Consider the following 21,705-nt stretch of genomic DNA (forward strand, 5'->3'; position numbering starts at 1 on the left):
ACCTTTCTGGTTCCGGAGATATATAGAGCTTATAGGTTCACCAAGAAGCCTAGGTACCAAGGTACCCAGAGCAAATAACTGAGCTGCATCTTACAATGTTTTTTCATTGCGTACTAGGTATACAGTAATTAATTTGGTAAAATAAAAACAGTGAAATATAGGTACCAAGGAAATCTTTGTATTTCTGGATTGGCAGATATGCAAATTAGAAGCATTGGTTATTTGCACATCTTTGAATTTGTGGATACCCATACTAGTAGAGTCATTTTTTCAACCTCTCCCTCTGGTCCCTCCCACATATACTTCTAAGTAGTACATTTACATGTGTAATGTTCTCCCTATGGAAACCATAGGAGAGCTATGGTGGGGGTGATTTCACCTGTAGGTTTGTGTATTGCATTTAGTTGTAAGTATGTAGTAAAATTGCAGTACTACTTATGTGCTAGAAAAATGCAGTTTGTGAATTAGTCTTAAATTGTTTAAGAATAAACTCTGAATTTATATGTAGGTTATAGTAACACAAAGCAGATTCTAAGTTCCAGAATATTGACTAGAAAGATAAGCAAAGTTTTTTGGGAAGGAATAAGTCATGACCTTACCTGATCACAGATTGTCAGAAAGAGTATATGAGTGTGATCTGATTTGGAGGTGAGAGGATTAGTCTTTTGAGACACGTGGATGTCAAATGCAGGGCAGGTATATTTGAAGTGGTTTCTGATGGCGAGACAGTGAATTTCAGTGGTTACATTTAGATAACCTGTATTGTAACAGACGGCTCAATAGAGGTTAGGCAGTAATAACTTTAGTGATGAGTCAGACAGATTGACAACAATAAAAGAGAGTTACATTAATCCAGGCAGATTAGAAGACTGGAAAGGCAAAGAAGAATGTTGTGATTTCAGGTGTGAGGAATCTTTGGATTAGACCAGGATCAATGCCTAGTTTTAGAAGTTAAAGTTTAGTTATTTTGTTGGTGACATCCATGAGTCATTTCCAGCTCACAGGATCTCTGCCTTCTGTGTATCTAAATATAGAGCAATACAACAAGCCCATAAGAGCATTTATAGCAGGACGGGGTAATTATTTGATAAGAGTTTGGGACAACAAGGACTGTGGATCCGGAAGCTTCTGACCATTTCCCTGGCCAGGAAGATTATAAAAAAATCATGATTTTCAAGTACAGAGGAACAGATTTACAAAAACATTCATGAAAATGGGAAGTTGTACTACAGTAGTATTCATTTTTTGTTTAATTGCATGCCTTTGTTAATGAACCCCAAAACGTCCAACTTCGAATTACTAAAAGTGCAAAGGGAACACAATCCTTTTGGTTTGTTCTAATTGTGAATTAATAATTCCTAAATATTCCCATTTTAGATATTTTGAGGCCAATTCATAAAGGCATGTAGGATGATGGAAAGAAATACTTTAGAAGTGCTAATTTACGTACTTCATTCTCCTTTGTGAATAAGCCCCTGTGTGATTAAAGCGTGATTAAGTGTTTTGGGTGGTGGCAAAATCAGGTGTGGATTTGAGGCCAGCGTTTTAACTTCATTTTTGGAATCTCCAAGTCCAGAAAAAGTAATAAATAAATAAACACCTCCGCAAACATGACTGAGGAAGTCAAAAACTCTGTATCCTTGCTTTCCCTATTGTACAAGGTTTGTCTGTCTGTAAGCTGGGTTGTTTGTTCAAAATGTCACATATTCAAATACATACATCCTTATAGAATACATTAAGGGGCATATTTTCATGCCCCTACAGACACCTTGCGCCGCTCTAACATCATTATTTTTACACTAATGTGGCGTTAAGGAGGCCTTTCTCCCATTCCGTATTTACAAAGTGGCACAATGCTTGCACTGTGCCACTTTGTAAACCCTTGCGCCACATTATGCGTGCGCCAGGCAAAATGTATGCAAGGGGGGGGTTCCAACGCAGGGAGGCCTGAAGAAAGCTCAGAGCAGGCGTTAGAATTACTCACCCATTTTAATCAGTTGGCTTGCCTGTGCTTTGCTGTACTAGCATCAAATTTTTTTATGCTAGTGCAGCAAAGCGCCTCAATAGCATCACAAATGTTTACTCTATTGTCCTAACGACCGCCATGGCGCTCTGTATTGCAAATATGGCCAACCAGAGCAGTGGCAACCCAAGAAAAGTAGCACATCGGAACCAATGTGCCACTTTCTTGTAAATATGCCCGTAAGGGTCATTCCAACTTGGGGGCAAATTTGGGGCCAGATGTAGCAAAGGGTTTTTCCCATTCTGTGTCAATGGGAAAATGTGTTTGTACATATGGCCCTTGGTGCAGTAATTGCGCCTGGAGAACGGAGAGCAGCGAGCGTACACATACAACACTATTCTGATTTTTTAACTACAAAATCAGCGATAACCCACTAACTGTATCATTCCTGGTGAAAATTGTACGGTCCAAAACCAGTGGGATCAACATTTCATGCAACTCTCAAAATCCTGAATCGGGCCCAAATGGGAGTTTTTGCCACAATTAACACTTAGTTAAATTAAGGGGCATTACATCTTAATTATACCATCCATATTTTTGACTTTTAAAAGTATTGTTAACCGGCAGATTTCTATATTTTTTGTCTTAGATGTTCGCGAATCACCCTCTTTACTCGTCGTGTTCAGATTTGCTGATTTGCTTTCTAGTTCCTCTCACAAATTAACAAACACGGGCAAATACCAAACGGGCTGGCTTTTTAGTATCTTGGTATTCTTATTCGGTGATTGGGACGTTAACGTGCGTGACTGCTTAGATGGAGACGTGTGTGAATCTAAGAATGAGAACGGTGTTAGATGAGTACGTGCATGTGTAATTAATGGATGATTGAGAATTAATGGGTAAGCGAGTGCGTGGATTAAAGGCTGAATATGTGAGTTCAGAAATGAATGGCTGAACAAATGTATGGCTGAATGGGCAAGTGAGCGCATGGAGATGGCACAGACCTTAAAGGCTTGTTACTCAGACAGCAATGACAGCAATTACTACTATTATACCTGTGCAAGCATTCACCAGTACTGGCCACTCTCTTGTCAAGAGTGCTCGCAATTTTCAAAATTAATTATTATTATGCCTATGTAATTATGATGCCAGAGCTGGTTCTACTGTGCTAAAAACACCCACGATATGGCAATAATTACCACCATTATGCATATTTAGATTTGCCACACTATTCAGTATTCCATAGTGCATTTTTGGTTTGCGCCCTTCTCATTAAGCGTGAATACATTTTGATATGTACGATCAGAAATCTTGGATCATAAAACATATTGCAGTGCTACTTAAAAAACTCGACTACATGGCTATATTTGGACCATCATTCATTATTGCTTAGTGAGTGTTCCGAGTTGCTCAGTAAACAGTTTTTTTTTCCTGATTTGTACCGTCTCTAATATTCAACACATGTCCTGATTTGCACCGTCATTCACCATTAATCAGTTTTAATCACTGAGTCACTGAACGCTGATATTTTAATCAACCCACATAAATCTCCATTGTTTATTAATCTTTCAGGAATATCCATATTTAAGCACATGCGCGTTAATCATTCGTGCATTTTTAGATATGCCACAAGACTCAATAATTCTTCGTGCATACTCATACGTAACCACGCTTGAGTGAACAAAGACTCCCTTTCTCACTGCCTGAACCACGCATTTGCTGAACAACGCATTTGCGTGGCTAAGGCAGAGAAAAAGGGCAAGTGCATTAGCAGAGGGTGCAGTCAGGTAAGTGGGGCTGGGGGAGGGTTGGGGTAGTTTTTAGGGGTTGGGTAGTTTGGTTTTTAGGGGCAGAGGTAGTTTGATTTTTAGGGGTGGAGGGTTGGGTAGTTTGATTTTTAGGGGTGAGGGTTGGGGCAGGTAAGTGGGGATAGGGCAGGGTGTGATAGTTTTTAGGGGTGGGGGTTGGGGTAGTTTGATTTTTAGGGTTGGGGTTGGGGTAGTTTGGTTTTTAGGGGCAGGGTGGAAGGGTCTGGGAAGTTTTATTTTTAGGGGTGGGGTAGTTGTATTTTTAGGGGCGGGGTGGGGTGGTCGGGGTAGTTTTGATTTTAGGGGTGGGGTGGGGATTAGGGTAGGTAAGTGGGGCTGGGGCAGGGTTGGGGGTAGTTTTTAGGGTGAGGTGTCGGGTAGTTTGGTTTCTTGGGGCAGGGGTGGGGGAGTCGGGTAGTTTTGTTTTTAGGGGCAGAGTGGAGGGGCAGAGTAGTTATAGTTTTAAGGGGCAGGTGGGGGGGCCGGGGTAGTTTTGATTTTAGGGGTGGGGGTAGGTAAGTGGGGCAGGATCGGGGGTAGTTTTAGGGGTGTTGTTGGAAAATGGGTTATTGGTAAGGGCAGGTAAGTACCTACACTTATCAATAAGCCACTAGCCTCCACTTAAGTCCAGTTAGGTTTCAGTAAATTAAACCTAGCTCAACCCTTGGTAGCTTGGCAATGAGCGACAAGGCTTAACTTAGGAGACAAAGCGTAAAGCATTCAAATATCACAAAACAGTAATTAAATAAAACACAGGAAACAGTTTAAAAATGCAAAATCAATATATAAATATAGATTATATTTGTATCTTTAAAATGACACCAAAACAAATAAAATCGGATAAGGGGAACTGGAGGTATACATTTGTAAAAGAATTAATGATTTTGTAGCGCACAGAAGCAACTAGCGCTCAAAGGTTTAAAAAAGGTCACACTGGAAAGGAACAAAGTCCAGAGTTCAGGCCACCCACAAGGTAACACTGTCACACTTACCTTCAGAAGTCTTTGATTCAGGAAAGTGGTCCACAGAACCAGCCAAGGGTTCATTCAGAGGCTCTGGTGTGCCTCTTGGGGTCTGGGACTAAAACTCCCACAATGCACCTCTTCAACTTATGGAGTTGCTCCAAACGTCTCCAAACTTCTGGATCTTCTTCCAGAGGTCCTGTTTGTGTCCTTGAAGTGTCCACAACTTGATCCAAGATTCCAGAAGCTCTGAGTTGCTCCTTGGGAGTTGGGACTACAATTTCCAGAATGTACCTGGTCAGAATCCTCAAATGGCCACTGGACGCTGGTCAGCTGGGCTCTGCTTGCAGGACTTGATGCAGGGGGCTCTGGGCAACTCCTTTGTACCTGTAGCAAACAGTGAGTCCCTTCTTGAAACAGTAGAAGACAGGTAAAGTCCTTTTAGTGGTGAAGCCCAAGTGTGCAGCTGGTGCAGTCCTCCAGAGTGTAGTGTCCAGGTGCAGGTTAGGGGTCCAGCAGGGCAGTCCTTCTTCTCCTGTAGTTCTTCCTTGTTGGAATCTGATAGGGATCTGAGGTGTGGGTGCAGGTCTGCCAGTTTTATCACTGCACCTGGGTGAAAAACAAGGGGTCCTGGTTCTCCAATCAGGGGCAGGGTCCTTCCCCCAGTGATGACCACTTCCTGGGAAGTGTGGCAAAAATCAATCCCAGGGAACAACATTCTTCAAAAATCCATCATGGCTGAAAGTGATTTTTGGAGGTTACAGCTGGCTGAGCCCACCCATTGGTGTGGTTAAAAATCCTGAACACACCCCTCTCCTGCCCTCTCCTAATCTAATCAAGGGGGCACCTAATTGTCTGGGTTTGCAGGACATGAAGGTGTTGCTGGGTTGCTCCAAACGTCCTTCTCTGCCTTTGAAGACCAGTTTAGCAGCCATCCCCCTTCCTGCTTCCTCATCTGCTGAGGGGGAGATCTCCTCCCCCAGGCAAACTGTTTGTGCTGAGCCAGGCCACTTCACACCTCATCAAGGCAGCCTGAACAGGCTGCCAGAGGCTGGCCAATCAGAGCGCAGGAGCAAAAACACTGCAGGGCTGAAGTTGGCAACTTTCCAGGTAAAGTTTAAAACTCCTTACCTGAACAAGTTATATTAAATCCAACAACTGGAAGATGTGGGATTCATTATAACAATTAATTTAATACCAAACTTCTGGTATCTTTTACTTAAGGGGATTTTTTAAATTAAAATAAAGTCTCTCCATTCTAGCCTATGGAGACCATTCACTACAATGAGGGAAACATTAATTTGGCTGTTTTACCTCACCTGGGCTTATAAAACTACTTTTATAATGTCCCTGCTTATAGTTACATGGCACCCAGCCCTATAGGCACATAGGGCACACCTTAGGGGTGACGTATATGTAATAATAAGGTAGTTTAAGACTTTGGAACTACTTTTAATTCCAAAGTCGAATTTGCATGTAACTTTAATTTAAAAGCAGCCAGCAAGGCAGGCCTGCCTTTAAAATGACACCTATGGGTGCACTACCTATGCTGGGGTCCCTAAACCTACATGCCCTACCATATTCTAGGGACTTATAGGTAGGTTGGCTTAGCCAATTATAATTAGCCTAATTTGCATACTGATTATACACAGAGCACAGGCCCTGGGACTGGTTAACAGTACCCAGGGCACCATCAGAGTCAGGAAAACACCAGCAAAAGTAAAAAATATGGGCAAAAAGTTTGGGGGCCTCTGCAATCAGCCTTGTCCTCTCACAGGTGGGGGTCGGGCAGTTTGGTCTTTAGGGGTGGATAGTCAGGGTAATTTTATTTTTAGGGGTGGGATGGTGGGTCAGGGTAGTTTGTTTTTAGAGGTGGGGCAGGGTAGTTTTATTTTGAGGTGCGGGGATGGGGTTGGTTGTTTTTAGGGTGGGAGGCGGTCGGGAAGGTTTTAGTCCTCAGGGTGGGTGGGGGTATTGAGGTAGTTTTCTTTTTATGGGTGGGTATATGGGGGTCAGGGTAGTTTTGATTTTAAGGGCAGGGGCAGTGTAGTTTTGTTTTGAGCAGGGTGGGGTAGTTTTGTTTTTAGGGGCAGGGATGGGGAGTCAGGGTAGTTCTGTTTTTAGGGGTGGGGTCTGGGTAATTTTGTTTTTAGGGGGCAGGGTAATTTTCTTTTTAGGAGTGGGATGGGCGGGTGTTGTAGTTTTGTTTTTAGGGGCGGGGCTGGGAGATCGTTGTTTTTAGGGTGGGTTGGGGGGTCAGAAGGTTTTAGAACTCAGGGTGGGTGAGGTATCGGGGTGGTTTTTCTTTAGGGGTTGGGTAATTTTGTTTTTAGGGGAGGGGATGGGGGCGGGGTAGTTTGTTTTTTTATTGGTGGGGATCAGTTTAGTTTTGTTTTCAAGGGCACGTTGGGGGGGCCAAGGTAGTTTTGTTCTTAGGGGCGAAGTGGGAGTTGTCCAGGTAGTTTTGATTTTAGGGGAGTCGGGGTAGTTTTAATTTCAGGGCAGGTGGGGGGGTCAGTTGTTTTTGGGCAGGAGGGGAGTCTTGGAAGGTTTTAGGACTCTGGGTGGGTGAGGGGTGTTGGGGTACTTTGGTTTTTCGGGGGGGTTGGGAAAGTAGTGTTTTCAGGGCGGGTTGGGTAGTTATATTTTTAGGGCAGTTGTGGGATGGCATGCTAGAACCACACATGCCGTTCCCACACATGCCTTTACTAGGCTTGCTTTTACAATGAGAAATCATTGTAAAGGCTTGCGTGGTAAATGCATGTGTGGAAACAATGCGGTCGTTGTTCCGACCGCGCTGTTCAGGCATGTGTGGTTGGCGCATGCTTTGTTCCATCATACAGTCATCTGCTACGATTTGTGAAATGGCTGGTAGCCTGTAAAGATGAACTGCTCAACAAGCAGATCCAAAATGCGATTGACACTATAAAGAAGCAATGACTGGCATGAGCTTGCAAAAAGGACCAATTGTGTGTGTGTAAAATTCTGCAAGGCACCACAAATAAATGCTGAATTCCTGTTTGTTTTCAAGGTCGTTTACTCCCAGAGTTTCAGGCAAGGACGTTTTTACACATCCAAGGATGGAAAACAACTCAATTGGTGGCTGAAACTGCAGAATGGTATTAGAAAGCGAAAGCGAGAAAGAAAAAGCAGATCCTTTTTCATAGGGAAAAGTCACCATGGTATAGTAGTCAGTTCAACTGCTGTGCTGAAAGTTTCCTTGTGAGCTGTCAAGCTGGGACTGAGAAAAAGGGGAGTTTCAAAACACTTTTCCTACATTTTAAGTCAATGGGATATTTCGAATTTTTGAAAAATGACTACAACCCCAAATCACTGGACACAATTACACTAAATTTGGCGGAAAGCTAGGTCTTCACCCAGAAGGCATGCTTTTTGTGATTTGGTGTAAATCAATTTAGTAGTTTTAGAGATCTTAAAGAGCAAAAAATATAGATAGCTGGGCATGCTGATACTCTGCGGATCCAACTGACCTCCATGCTGTTATCTGATTGTCTGCCAATAATTCAACAAGTGTTGGCAGTCATCTCGGGACTCAGCTTCACCCAAGTCCCAGAAAAAAAGTGGAAAATAAATAAAAGAGTTCAGGGTAGGGTCACCCTGAGCCCCTAGCCTTGGTCTAGGGATCCCATACGGACCCCACCAGGGTTAGAAAGCATTTTTTTTAAATGTCGGGGAAATCCACAGATCCAGATTTGCTGATTTTCTGGAGATTTTTTTTAAAAAGGGCAGTCTACTGCCATTTTCTTTGACCCCCGATGGGCCAGGTCGCAGGGGCATTGAGAAAGGAGGAGGGTACACGTAGCCCCCCCTCCTTGGGCTTATATTAGCACTGGGGACCACTGTCACGTTGGCTCTCATTGTACCAATGAGGCTGCTGGATTTGCGTGGCAGCATCACTTGAACTGTGGGTAGCTGCGTTCAATCCCACACCATGTGTCAACTGTTGCCCTAATCCATTTCTGGTCAGCTAGCAGCACCTCATCTCTGCCCAAGAGCAAGGATTATTTGTAGCAACCGGGCGCATGACATTGTTACTTCTCAGGGAAATCGTTATGGATCAGATCTCATCTGTTTTCTCTCAGTTACATAGCCTCACCCATGTAAAGACAAACAGAGGCAGGGAAGGGTTCAATAAGATTTATTGAATCAGCTGCGCCTTAGATACAATAACATGATTTACAACAATTGGGATGATGAAGCATACTAGAAGCGAAATGGTGACAAGGAAAGTGAAGAATAAGAAAAGTCCCACCATACTGTCCCTATGCACCATATATGTGATTCCTACCTATGCTACTAATGTTCTGTGTTGGAGCACAGTAGGATAAGGCCTAATCAGCCTTTCAGGATCCCCCTGGGAAGACATCATCCCCCATGCTTGAGTATGACAGTAGTAGAGAAGCCTGTTGTCTATAGAGATACCATCCCCATGTAGGCCAGGGAACCAGTGGTCTCAGCGAGCAGCTGCAAACAAAGTCAGACAGCATGCAGTCATGGTCATCTGGCTGGAACCTCCCTCTAACCTGCCTGGGGCAGGGAAATGTTTTGATAATAAAACAAACAATGTTCTTAGAAAGTGTCCCCATGTAAAAAATAGGTTTATTTCTGTGAAATGTTAGAGACGCGATATACCACTTTTGCTGGCAATCCTATCTCATTGCATTCTTGGAAAAAGCACAGAGTGCAAGAATGTCATGTAAAGAAATGTAAACACCCCAGGTGAAAAGACAGCAAGATAAAGGAAAATAAAACATCACCACAACTGTGGTGGATTCTAAAAGAATACAATGAAGTGTTACTAGGCTAAAAAGCACAGGCAGCAGACCTAGTTGTTAAAATAATATACCCACAGGCATCACTAAAATGGCTCTGCAACACCACCACCTCCCCCGGGGGATTACACAAATATGCAGGGGGCTACACAACCCCCATGCGCCCGGGGACCACCACCTCCCTGGGGCAAGATGTTTATTTTATATGGAGGAGACTCGTATGTCCTCTCCCTAAAACCCTAGCACTGCTACCTCCCATGATCTAAATAACAAGTTTGTGTGGGAGGCCCCAGACACCCCCCCCTCCACAGCCCCAGGGCTAAACAATTAATAGATGCTTAGGCCCTCCCTGCAGCCCCTGGGACCACAACTCCCCTGGGGCTGAACAATCAATAGATGCAGGTGGTCCCCGCAGCACAGGGGACAGCTAACTCCTTGGGTTTGCACTAACAGAATGGAAGGGTCTGTTGTGGACTCCCAGCCCCGGGGAGCACCATCTCCCTGGGCCAAAGTTAAATGTTAGAGATGGGACCATGCAGGCCCCCTCAAGGAGCCAATAATGGCCCTCGGGAACTGCCACCCCCAGGGCTGGCTCCTGCTATGTCCCGGAGTGCCCACCCCCCCAGGACACAGCTGTTGCTGTGACTTGGTGGTAACTTTTGACGATTCCCGCCAAATCATAGCAAACACTCCAGTTCCAGCAAGCGAGAGCTGTTAAAGAGCTCTCGCTTGTTGGAAGCAGAGGTTTCCTCTGTTTACCTTCCTGCAGACAGGGAAACAGAGGAAACACTGATGGCCAGGCCCTGAGGGATAGGGTCCCCCAGGCTGAAATCGGCCAGAGGAGGCCCTCCCCATCCCCCAAAAAAGTAGATGGTGAGGCTGGGGCATGGGGATGAAATTATTAAAAAGCCAGGCCGTTCTGTCCCAGATGTTCTTTTCACAGACTTTAAACCTCCACAGGAAGCACTTACAAATATAAACCTAACAGGTGGCACAGTTGAAGCTCCTCTTCTGGAAAGGACAAATGAGCCTAACTCCTGGATTTGGCGAAGGCAAAGCATGTGTGTTTACTCAGTGATTCTATATTGACAAACGATCTGAAATCCTTAGTAAGTGAATGCATCTTTCATCTATTGGAGCTCAATCAGACACTCTCACACCCAGTCTCACACCCAGATACTCTCACATCCAGTCTCACTCCCAGACACACCCTCTCATACCTATTCTCACACCCAGAGGCACAGACCCTCATGGGTTGGGTGGTAAGGGGTGGTTGGCTGCAGGGATTGGCTGTAGCCAACTCCCCCAATCACCCCTGTAACCTATATTTTTTTACGCGGAATATATATATATATATATATATTTATATATATATATATATATTTGTGTAAAAATACAATGTTGCATGCGCTACACAAGACACAAGATTTGGTTTCTGTCCATGTTGCTTGAAGGAAAAGTTTTGTTTAAAATAAACAACTGAAATAGTTTTAGTAAGATTGGAAACAGGTGGGATCACCAAACTCTGGTGGGTTGAATCTGCAATAATTATCAGAAGACAGGTTAGTCAAAAAAAATTAAAAGAATATGCCAGATACCAGAAAATGTCTAGATAAAGCAAAGATATATTAATGGCACCATCTTCTCTTGTCTGAAGTAAAGAACTGTAATCAAGCAGCATGAATCATAGATGAATGACAAAGGAAAATTGCCCTCTTTCAACACCTAATTACCCAGCAAAATGGAGGACTACAATCATCTCTTGCTCAAACATTTCAACCCACTGAATTTTTTTTCATATTTGAGCTTCTTTCTCAGTACAACCTTCAATTCGGCACCATCAGCACCTCCTTTCAATCTGCACCATCAGCACCTCCTTTCACATATATGGCCTTCGGCTATTAAGGGTATATTGACAATGTGCTAACAGTTATAATGAGATTGTGTAGAGAGATTAAAAGAAAGAGAGAGGTGTACATAGCCAAAGCATACATAGCTAAACCAAAAATATCTCTAATAAAAATATTCCAAAACAAACATTATTACAAATAGAATAAGAATATCAACAACACAATACAACGACTGCATCCTGACCTAAATAACAAACAAAGCTTTCAAACACTAAGGCCCTCATTATGAACATGGTGGGAAAGACCGCACCGCTGGCAGTGGCGGTACCTACCGCCAACAGGCTGGCAGTCTGGTCCACTAAATAATGAAGCACATGAAAAACAGCCAGAGTGAAAACCACTCACCGCCAGCAGAGGAGTGCTGACATCGACGGAAGAGGCAGCCCACAGGCCGACGGAAATAAATAATGAAGCACAAGACCGCCGTCAGTTCTGGGGCGGGAACCACCGCCATGCAAAGCCTGGTGGAAACGAACCAAATAAAAGGAAATGCTCACTGGAGGCACACACAAGACGCAGAATCAGACATGGAGAGAGAGTTGGAAATCATGCCAGTCCTGCTCCTTGCCATATACCTCCACGACCGTGACCGCTGACGAAGACGACGATGGTACATACCACTACCCACTAAACAAGGGAAGAAAGGGCACAGTTACATATCCATCCCCCCAATGCACCCCCAACCCCTCACACCATCACAAGCCATATACACCTGAGCAAGAGGTACTTACCAGACAAAAGGCCAAGACAACCTGCCCAAAGTACACACATGTGCACAACACCACCCCACAATGAAATGATGAACCATGTCTCCAGAGTGGGTCAACACCAACGCTGGGCACACAAATGTTATTACATATGACAATCAGAATGTCCAAATAAGCCCATTGGCCAGTCCAACACAAAAAGCCTGAAGGGCCCAAATGGCCCAAACTTGACTCCCACATCTGCACATGGTACTCCACCATAAAGGGACTTCAACGGGACAGCCAGGAACCTCAGGGAACAGGGGCAAGGGGTGGCGGGGTGGGGACTTGCAACTGGGGCGGCTTGGCCTTATGTTTGGGAGGCGGAGAGGATTTGGGTTTAGCCTTAAAAGGTGGAGGAGCAGAGTTAGACCGGGGGGTGGCAGATGGCCCAGGGCCAGCAAGGGGCTTCTTGCCCACTGGGGAAGGGGCACAGGAATGGGAAGGGTGGACTTGGATGTGGAAGAAGTGGACAGGGCAAGGAGGTGGGCACATTTAGGGACCAGACGGGGTGGGCCAGTGGGTTCGAAAAGGTCAACACAGGACAGGAAAAGTTTTTTAGGGGCAGTTGGGATGGACATGGAGGAAGGTGTGGTAGTAGAGGTAGAGGGAGTGCTAGTAACTGGTGTAGGTGTGCTGGACATGGACGCAGGTGCCTGTACAGTATGCTGAGGTGTGGTGGATGTGTGTTGGGTGGATGTCTGGGAACGTTTAGTGTTTTGGGAGGAGAGGGGGTGGACACAGTGGGACAAGACAGGCTGCCTGTGTACATGGATATTGTGTGGGTGTCTGGTGAGTGTGCTGCAAGTGTCCGTCAAAGTCATTGTGGTGAGTGCAGGTGTGGAGTCTGGGGTGCATGATTGGATGTCTGATGTTGTGGTGGCTGCAAGAATGGGGCCGGTAACAGTGACTGAGGTTGCAGTGCTTGTGAGTGTGCATGTAGAGGTGACAGACAGGGAGGCGGGAGAGGTGGACACACTGGGGGAGGTAGATAATGTTGTTGTGTGTGCCCTTGTATGTTGGCTGTGTGTATGCCTGTGGTGGGAAGTTGATGCTTGTTTTTCTCTGTATGTTTTTTGTGTGTTGAGCTGTGTGCATGGCTGTCTTAACGTGTGCTTCGGATGGGTGAAGGGAGTGGGGTCCTGGAAGGGGTAGAGGTGGTGGGAGGGGGGGCGGGAAGGCCAGGGACACTGGCTGTTGTCAAAGAGGAGGCCAGAGCCTGAAAAGATCTCTTTAGGCCAGGCATGGCACAGTGAATGCCTTCCAGGTGTGCATTGCACTGCTGTATCTGGGAGGCTAGCCCGTGGATGGCATTCATGATGGTTGTCTGCCCTCCAGAGATGGTCCTCAGGAGGTCAATAGCCTCCTCAGTGAGGGCAGCAGGGCTGACTGGGGCAGGGCATGAGGTGCCTGGGGCGAAGGAGACGCCCACCATTCTTGGTGAGCAGGCACGGGGAACTGGGTGGGAAGCAACTGGGTGGGTAGTCATGGTATGGGGGGTGGCGGAAGATGTCAAAGAATGGGTGGGCCCACTAGGGTCCACCACCACCAGGGAGCTCCAATCGGAGGAGGTATCAGAGTCACTACCGCCAGTGGTAGTTGTCTCTCCCGTGGTACTCCCCTCGTCCTCCAACCCACTGGTCCCCTTGGCAACGGTAGACTCTGCCTCCTTGTAACCATGGGCAGCTGCATCCCCACTCACCGGTGCCACTGCTCCCTCGCCAGATGATACTGATGTACATAGACAACACAAGAGTACAGGGGTGGGGAGACAAAATAGGAGAGATATATGTTAACACATGAATGGATGTACATATTTGGTTCACTCATACTCCCACACAGCTAATACACCAACACGAGCACCTACGGCTATAGTCATGCCTATGCCCCTGACTAGTGGCCACAACCCTAGCATACAACCATCTCCCACATGACACAAAGACCTGAGGTACTGCAGACCTGCCCGTAATCATCTCAGTGCCCATGGGGGCCATATTGCTGTAAGACACCAGTCAGAGTCCCTGCAACTAGACAGCATACATCCTACAGCACCCTCAGACATTCATCATAGAGGCATGATGTGGTGTTGGTACTCACCCCCTTGTGACTGCTGTGCAGCCTTCAAGCGCCCATTCAAGTCTGGATATGTCACCACCAGAATGTGGTGCATCAGGGGTGCCAGGGCCCAAAAGGCACCCCTTCCTCATTGGGAGGACTTCCCTAGCTGGACCTCGCACGTCTTCCTGGCCCAATGCCGCAGGTCCTCCCACCGCTTCCTGCAGTGGGTGCTCTGCCGGTTGTAGACCCCCAGGGTCTGCCCCTCCCTCACGATGGCCTACCAGAGTGCACTCTTCTGATGGGCGCTGACCTGTAGGGGACACACAGAAAAGTAACACAGAGGTCAGAAAATGCCCATTTGATACCACCACTGGCTATATGTCCCCCATGGGACGGCCACTTCATAACATAATTTCACCACCTCACGGTACTTGCCAAACATTCAACGCCTGTGCAGGAATATACCGACCACACATGCATACAGGCATCCACTACCATCACACACATCAAAGCACATCATCCACCTACTCACCTGCGCCTCTGGTCACCCATATAACTTGGCATACAGGGGTAGGACCCCGTCCAGCAACTTCTCCAGCTCCTCCGTGGTGAAGGCCAGAGCCCTTTCCCCTGTGACTCGTGCCATTTGAGTAACCAGTGTCAGGACACAGCAGCACACTCAGTGGAGTACTTCCATGCACGGGATTCAAAAGTCAAGTGAACCTGGGGTGACGAAATGGCGGACGCTCCGCGACAGTGTGCACCGTCACCGGCGGCACCAATCATGATATGCCCAGATTCCCCATTGCCAACCATGTTAACCAATCATTGGGTGCACGACCATAACAACAACTGCCAGCTGAATGAGGACACTTCCACTGCTACATATCTGGATGGCAGGGGGATGGCATTTTGCCAGTACTATGCAGATATTTCATGGTCATGGGCCCCATGCAGGCCCTATGGACCCCAGCCCTCAGTCGCATGCCCACATGACTCTTTTCTGCCCACAACAGTCGACGTATCAGTTCAAACATGCCCCTACAGTTGTACATCATACAATGCTTGTGTGGAACCTACATGTTGTACAGCAGTGATTTACACACAACAGGTTGTGTAAATGTATGTGTGTCCCTCACATGTGTTCACCACTCCTCCTAGTTACAGACCCATGTGGCGAGGGAGGGCCTCATCTGTGTACTGTCCTCTTGTTGATTTGGAGACCATGGTGGAACGTCACATCATTATCAACTACAGACTCACTTGTGCTACTATCCATGAACTTTGTGCATTACTGGATCCAGTACTGAGACCGGGAAATCGGAATCAGCATCCAGTCCCTACTGAAGTGCAAGTGCTCTCTTTACTCTATTTCCTCGCCACGGGCTCATTTCAGGTGACAGTGGGCATGGGTGCAGGGTTCTCACAGCCAATGTTTAGCCTTATCCTGTCCAAATTCCTGAATGCATTTGTAGCACACCTGCAGACATATGTGAAGTTTACCCAAAGGACTGAACTCCCAGCCATCAAGTCACACTTTTATGCTTTTGCTAACATTCCCCATGTGATAGGTGTCATCGATGGCATCCACATAGCTCTCATCCCCCCAAGAGTAAATGAACAGGTGTATAGAAACAGGAAGAACCTCCACTCAGTGAACTTACAATTGGTTTGTACTGCAGACATGTGAATGCCATGTTTCCTGGATCAGTCCATGATTCATTTGTCCCGAGGAACAGCAGTGTACCACACATGATGGATCAGCTACAAGGGGATGGCTCATAGGTGAGTGTATATGACACTGTTTCTGTACATAGCTGACAGCCAAGCTGTCTGCAAGTAATGGAAGAGTGTTACAGCCCTGTTTCAACCACTTTTGCATGTGATTCGGGCTACCCCAACATGCATTGGCTCCTGACACCAGTGAAGAATCCTAGGACAGATGCAGAGAGGAATTACAATGAGGCCCATGGATGTACTAGGAAGGTGATAGAGTGCACTATAGGTCTCCTGAAGGCTAGATTTGGTTGCCTTAATCTCACTGGGGGTTCCCTGTGCTATGGCTCTGAGAAGGTGTTTAGAATAGTGGTGGCCTGCTGCATGCTGAACAACGTGTCTGTGAGGATATGTATCCCCCTACAGGAGGAGGAGGGTGCTGTATATCCAGACTTGCTTCCTCTAAGATGGGATGAGAGTGATGGTGAGGATCAAGCGGGGGATGATGTCCACTCCAGGAGCCCACAGATCCAACTATACTTCCAGTGACAAGAGGTACTGTTCACTGATGATGTTGTCAGCACTGCATAATGTCTGTCTGATTTATTCACTATGGGGATGTGTGGCCTGTAGTCATTGAAACTGTTACATAAATGTAAGGTGCCATGAAAAGAAACATGGTGTACATTTCTGTTTACTCCACACAATGCTGTGTGTGGGGTGCCATTCCTGCAATAAAGGTCTGAGAATGGAATTGACTGGCAAATGTATTCTCACTTACAATTAATTCAACATAATGACAGGGGACATAGGAATTGGTGTACATGAGTTTTATTTGGTGTCAGGAGTGCATTGTTGTGCTTTACAGTGATAGGGAGTGGGCTAATGGTGGATGTCCATACTAGGTACATGGGCTCAGCAATTGGTGGCAGTGGGTATAGGTCCATCTGTACCTTGCAAGTTGTTGAGTTGCTACTGACCGGTGAGGATGGTAGCACAGAGGCATACTTGGGAGACAGTTCAGGTCAAACTCACTTCTTTGAGGGGGCCTTGGTCTTGGCAGGAGTTCCTGTGCCATATCTGGGTCTGAGGCACTGTTTCAATGTCTGGTGCTGGGCTGCACGGGTAGAGGTGTTGGTCTCCTGTGTGTCCTTTGCCAGTGCCACCAGTCCAGTTGCTGCTGCTGAGGTTGATGGCTGGTCTGTGTCCTGGTCAGTGGTATGGGCTTCCTGGTTTGTGGGGGTCTCAGGCTGGGTTGGGTGGTGGTCCTGCAGCACCCCTGCTAGAGTGGCCATGGTGGCATTGAGTTGTTTCCACTGCTCCATGGTCTCTTGATATTGGGCTATCTGCAAAGTTTGACTCTATTCGAGGGTGGCCAGGATCTGGCCCATCCTGTCCTGGATATGATGGTATGCTCCCAGGACCTCAAAGATCACCTCCTGGGCTGCAGCATTGATCCTTTGGCCTCCTCCTTGGGCCACTGATACCCTCCCACTGGGCCTAGCCCGCTGTGCCTGTGTCCCCTGCGCAGGTCTGGCGGTGCCACTTGTACTGGGGCCATCGTCACCCTGCCTGTTAGTAGGTCGTTACTCTGGCCTCTGTACTTGTGTTTCACCAGTCTGTGGCCTGGATATACTGGTGTGGGGTCGTTTGGCATGTGCTGATGTTGCTGGTTGGGTGGTAGGGGTATCAGTGGTGTCCTGGGTGGGGCTGCTGGAGGGTGACAGTCCAGGACTGTGTGATGGGCCAGGGTATTCCTCACTGTCCACACTTCCCTCTCCAGTGCCCTGAGTGGTGCCTCTGTCTCCATGTGGGGCCCTGTTGCTCCTTTGCCTTTCCATCAGTGTGGCATGGGTGGTGGTGCCTGTGAGGGGAATGGACAAGTATGTTACATTTACTAGTACGGATGAGGATGCATAGCTATGGCCTATTATGTGCAGTTTCCTCCCCTGTTGGGCCATGCAGGGACATTTTGTGGGGTTGCCATTGCATTTTTCATAGGATGTGGTGGTGCATTGTGGGTGGTGTAGTGCCATTGTGATACCTTGCACAGGTGGGTGGCTGTGAACAGGGGGAGGGATGTTGGCCTGTTGGTGGGTTTGTGGGCATGCAAGGTGACTGGATGTAGTGATTGTGGCAAGGGTGGGCTGTGGTCCTGGTGGTAGTTGGAGGGATGAGGTGGTGAATACATTACAGGTGTGGTGGATATTCCTCCAGTGAGCCCAGTGAGGTCGTCAGGGTGCAGGATGGCCAGTACCTGTTCCTCCCAGTCAGTGTATTCGGGGGGTGTATGTGGGGGTCCTCCCTCAGTCTCCTGGACCACAATGTTGTGCCTCGATGCCATGGACGTCACCTTCCCTTGCAGGTCATTCCATCTCTTGCGGATGTCATCCCTCGTGCATGGATGGTTTCCCACTGCTTTGACCTTGTTTACTATAGTCTGCCATAACTCCATCTTCCTGGCGATGGGTGTGTGCTGGACCTGTGCCCCGAAGATTTGTGGCTCGACCTTGAGTATCTATCCACCATTGTTCTTCGCTCCCTATCTGTGAAGGGTGGGTGCTTAGTGGGTGCCATGGTGTGTGTTGTGGGTGGTGTGTTGTGTGGATATTGGTAAGCGTGCTGTTGTGTGGTTGTGTCGCGTGGGCTCTCATTATTCTAAATGAGACTACTGGATTTCTAGGTAGCAGGATCTATAACGGTGTGGGGGACTGAGTCTGACCCACGTGTAAAGAACTCTGTCACCCTAAATCCGGTTTTTGCTCTGGCTAACTAGCAGTGCCTCATTGCTCCCATGTGGAAGGAATGATTTGGCAGCCGAGCGCATGACATCTTTGGAACTTCTCAGGGAAGTCGTGGTTACTCAGATCTAAACCAACTCTCTTATTTCCAATATGATTTCATATACAAATGACAAAGACAGTATAAGTTTTATATAATGTTTTAATAAAACGACTGTATTTTAGATATTAAGGTGTGAACCGCAATAACCAGAATGATACAACACAGTAGGATTGTAATAGTTACCAGGAGAGTAAAACATAAAAACAAAGCTATCATATTGTCAAACAGTTTCTACTCTCCCTCTGCTTGTTCTATCTAGAGCACAGCATGTTAAGCTTCTAGCTTGCCTATTAGAATCACTGCGGAGACATCAGCCCTCATACCTGAGCAAAGACCTGTGATCTTGGTTCAGCATCTGCAACGAAGCAGTTAGCGTCAAGTTGTGGTTCCCTGGTCGGAATCTCCCTCTTGCGTGTATTGGGACAAGGAAGTGATTTTATAACTAACATGTCATCGTGATCACAAAATGTCCCTACGCAGGAATGCCGAGTCTAAACTCTTACCACGTCTATCGGCAATGTACCAGACTGTATCCTTGACTGAAGCACAGAGTAAATATGTTATGGAGAACTCCAGTGCTGAAGTAGGCAAAACAGTGTGATATGAATAAAAAACAACACCGTAGAACTGGCTATTTGAAAAATAACAGTACGAAGCCTAATAAAAAGCATGTAGAGCAAAGTACACAGAGGCTCTAAGCTGTCAGCAAATTAATAAAATATATTCAGGGCAAAGTACACAAAGGCCTAAAGCCTGAAGCTAAAGCGCAATGAATACGTAAAACTAACCACACTACACCCTCCCCTTGTCGGTAGCAAGTGGTTCCAATAATATAAAAGGATGCCCTAAATATAAACAATACCTAAAAAACTTATTTCGACAAGGTGAGAAGACAACAAAGTCATAAATTTAGGTAACACGTGACCATAAAGCCAAATTCAATATAGTGTCAATTTCGTAAAAAATCCAATCGTCAGATAGAAGCAATAGAACGCAGGAGTTCCTCCACTTCGATATATGTCAATATCGGAAGATCCACGCCACAAAGTACCATGGAGCAGGTGTGATCCAAAGCCCCAAAACCATTCAGGGCGGCACCCCGTGCAGGGCCTATGAAAGAGACAATACCATCTTCCTCCAGGAAGGGAATCTCATAAACTGCCTCACGAAGCAAACGTATCCGTAGTACACAAGTCTGAGAATGAGCCCTAATCGGGAACATCAACAGATCAGTATCGACCATTGGAGGGCGCTGCAATAAGAGACAGAAAGCCGGTGCATGTTCAAATGAGCACCAAAGGCATCGAAACACGGGTTGCACACAATCCAAAACCGGTCTGAATGACAGAGACCAGTCGCACTCCAAATGTCCCAGGAGTGTCGCTCCAAAATGCTGCATCACGCGTTCACGACACAGCTGCGCTGATGGGAGCAGCAATACAGGATCTCGTCGTGACAGGACAGCCATTGCGAAAAAATAGCAACAACAGCAAGACTCCAGCTAATAAAGCCAAAGTAATCGGGAAACCCCCAAAAATGCTTCCGAAAATAGAAAGTATAGCCGAAGGTATCAAACCGAATATGGAAGAGAAGGTATGAGCAAAACCAACACCAACGACTTTGAAAAAATGTGCAATACCAGCAGTGCTGGATGCATTAAATATACGTCCCACAAGTTCACCGAAGTGATTTGGAAAGTTTGTATTCAAAAGGGACTGTATCTCCGCCGATGACCTCGCCACCTGAAGTGCGTAGGTCTCGCTAGCAGATGTAAGGGCCACATGCTTTTGAAACAATAAAGCTTTTAGCCGACTCAACTTGTCGAAATCAACCTTGGAAGTAGCAATATGAGGCCAGATGTCTGCTACCTCCCTAAATTGAGTGGGGGGAAACAACACATTCCCACAGCACGTAACAGCCTTGTTGACAACGACGATGTTAACTATTCCGGCACGCAAGCCACTGCAGCGTTCGCTGTTAAGAACAATGTAACTGCCGTTAGAAAGCACCTGGAAAGTGTTTTTAATAACCGGGACTGGAACTCCCTTCAGATAACAAGCTAAGTTAGCAATCGAAGCGTTACACGCCCCGTGCAAGGACAGCTGTTTACAAACCATTGAATGGCTGACAGAAGCTTCGCATTCGCTGCCGCTAAGAAAAACCTCCTTCAAACCATTAACACATCTGTACTGAAAGGGAAGGTCCCACACCTCGTGTATGTAACTGTCTCCCAATAGTTCATATCTACCCACCGGAATGTGCTTCAAACACGAAGTAAATTGCAAAGTACAGATAGGCAAATTAATAACCCCATGGATCAACCATTCAGCTGACGGAATCTCAGCTACCGTGAAAGGCAGTTTCTCTAATTTCTCAATATTTAACATAACATATGTCGCTTCCTTTTTAGCCATCAGTTGTTGTTGACGAGTCAAATTAAAAGAGATAAAGATCTCTCTGGCACGAACGTGCTGCCATGGAACGCGACCCGCCTTCAAGGTCTGAAGAGTCCAACCCAGCTGCATGATGGACCGCGTCTGACTCTGCCCATGATATAAAGAAGACATGTCCGATTTAATAATGTCAATGGCAGAGGAAACAATGCTGTCAATCGTGTAAACACGTTCAGAAAGGGTATGCATGCCATTATCAACAACAGACAAAGGGGGTCATTCTGACTCCCGCTGGGCGCGGTCACCGCGCGCCCGGCGGGAGCCGCCAAAATACCGTACTGCGGTCGGAAGACCGCGGTGGGTATTTTGAGGTTTCCCCTGGGCTGGCGGGCGGCCTCCAAAAGGCCCAGGGGAAACCGTCCTTCCCATGATGAAGCCGGCTCGTAATCGAGCCGGCGGAGTGGGAAGGTGCGACGGGTGCTGTTGCACCCGTCGTGTATTTCACTGTCTGC

This window comes from Pleurodeles waltl, chromosome 7 (assembly GCF_031143425.1).
Source record: "Pleurodeles waltl isolate 20211129_DDA chromosome 7, aPleWal1.hap1.20221129, whole genome shotgun sequence".
Taxonomy (NCBI): domain Eukaryota; kingdom Metazoa; phylum Chordata; class Amphibia; order Caudata; family Salamandridae; genus Pleurodeles; species Pleurodeles waltl.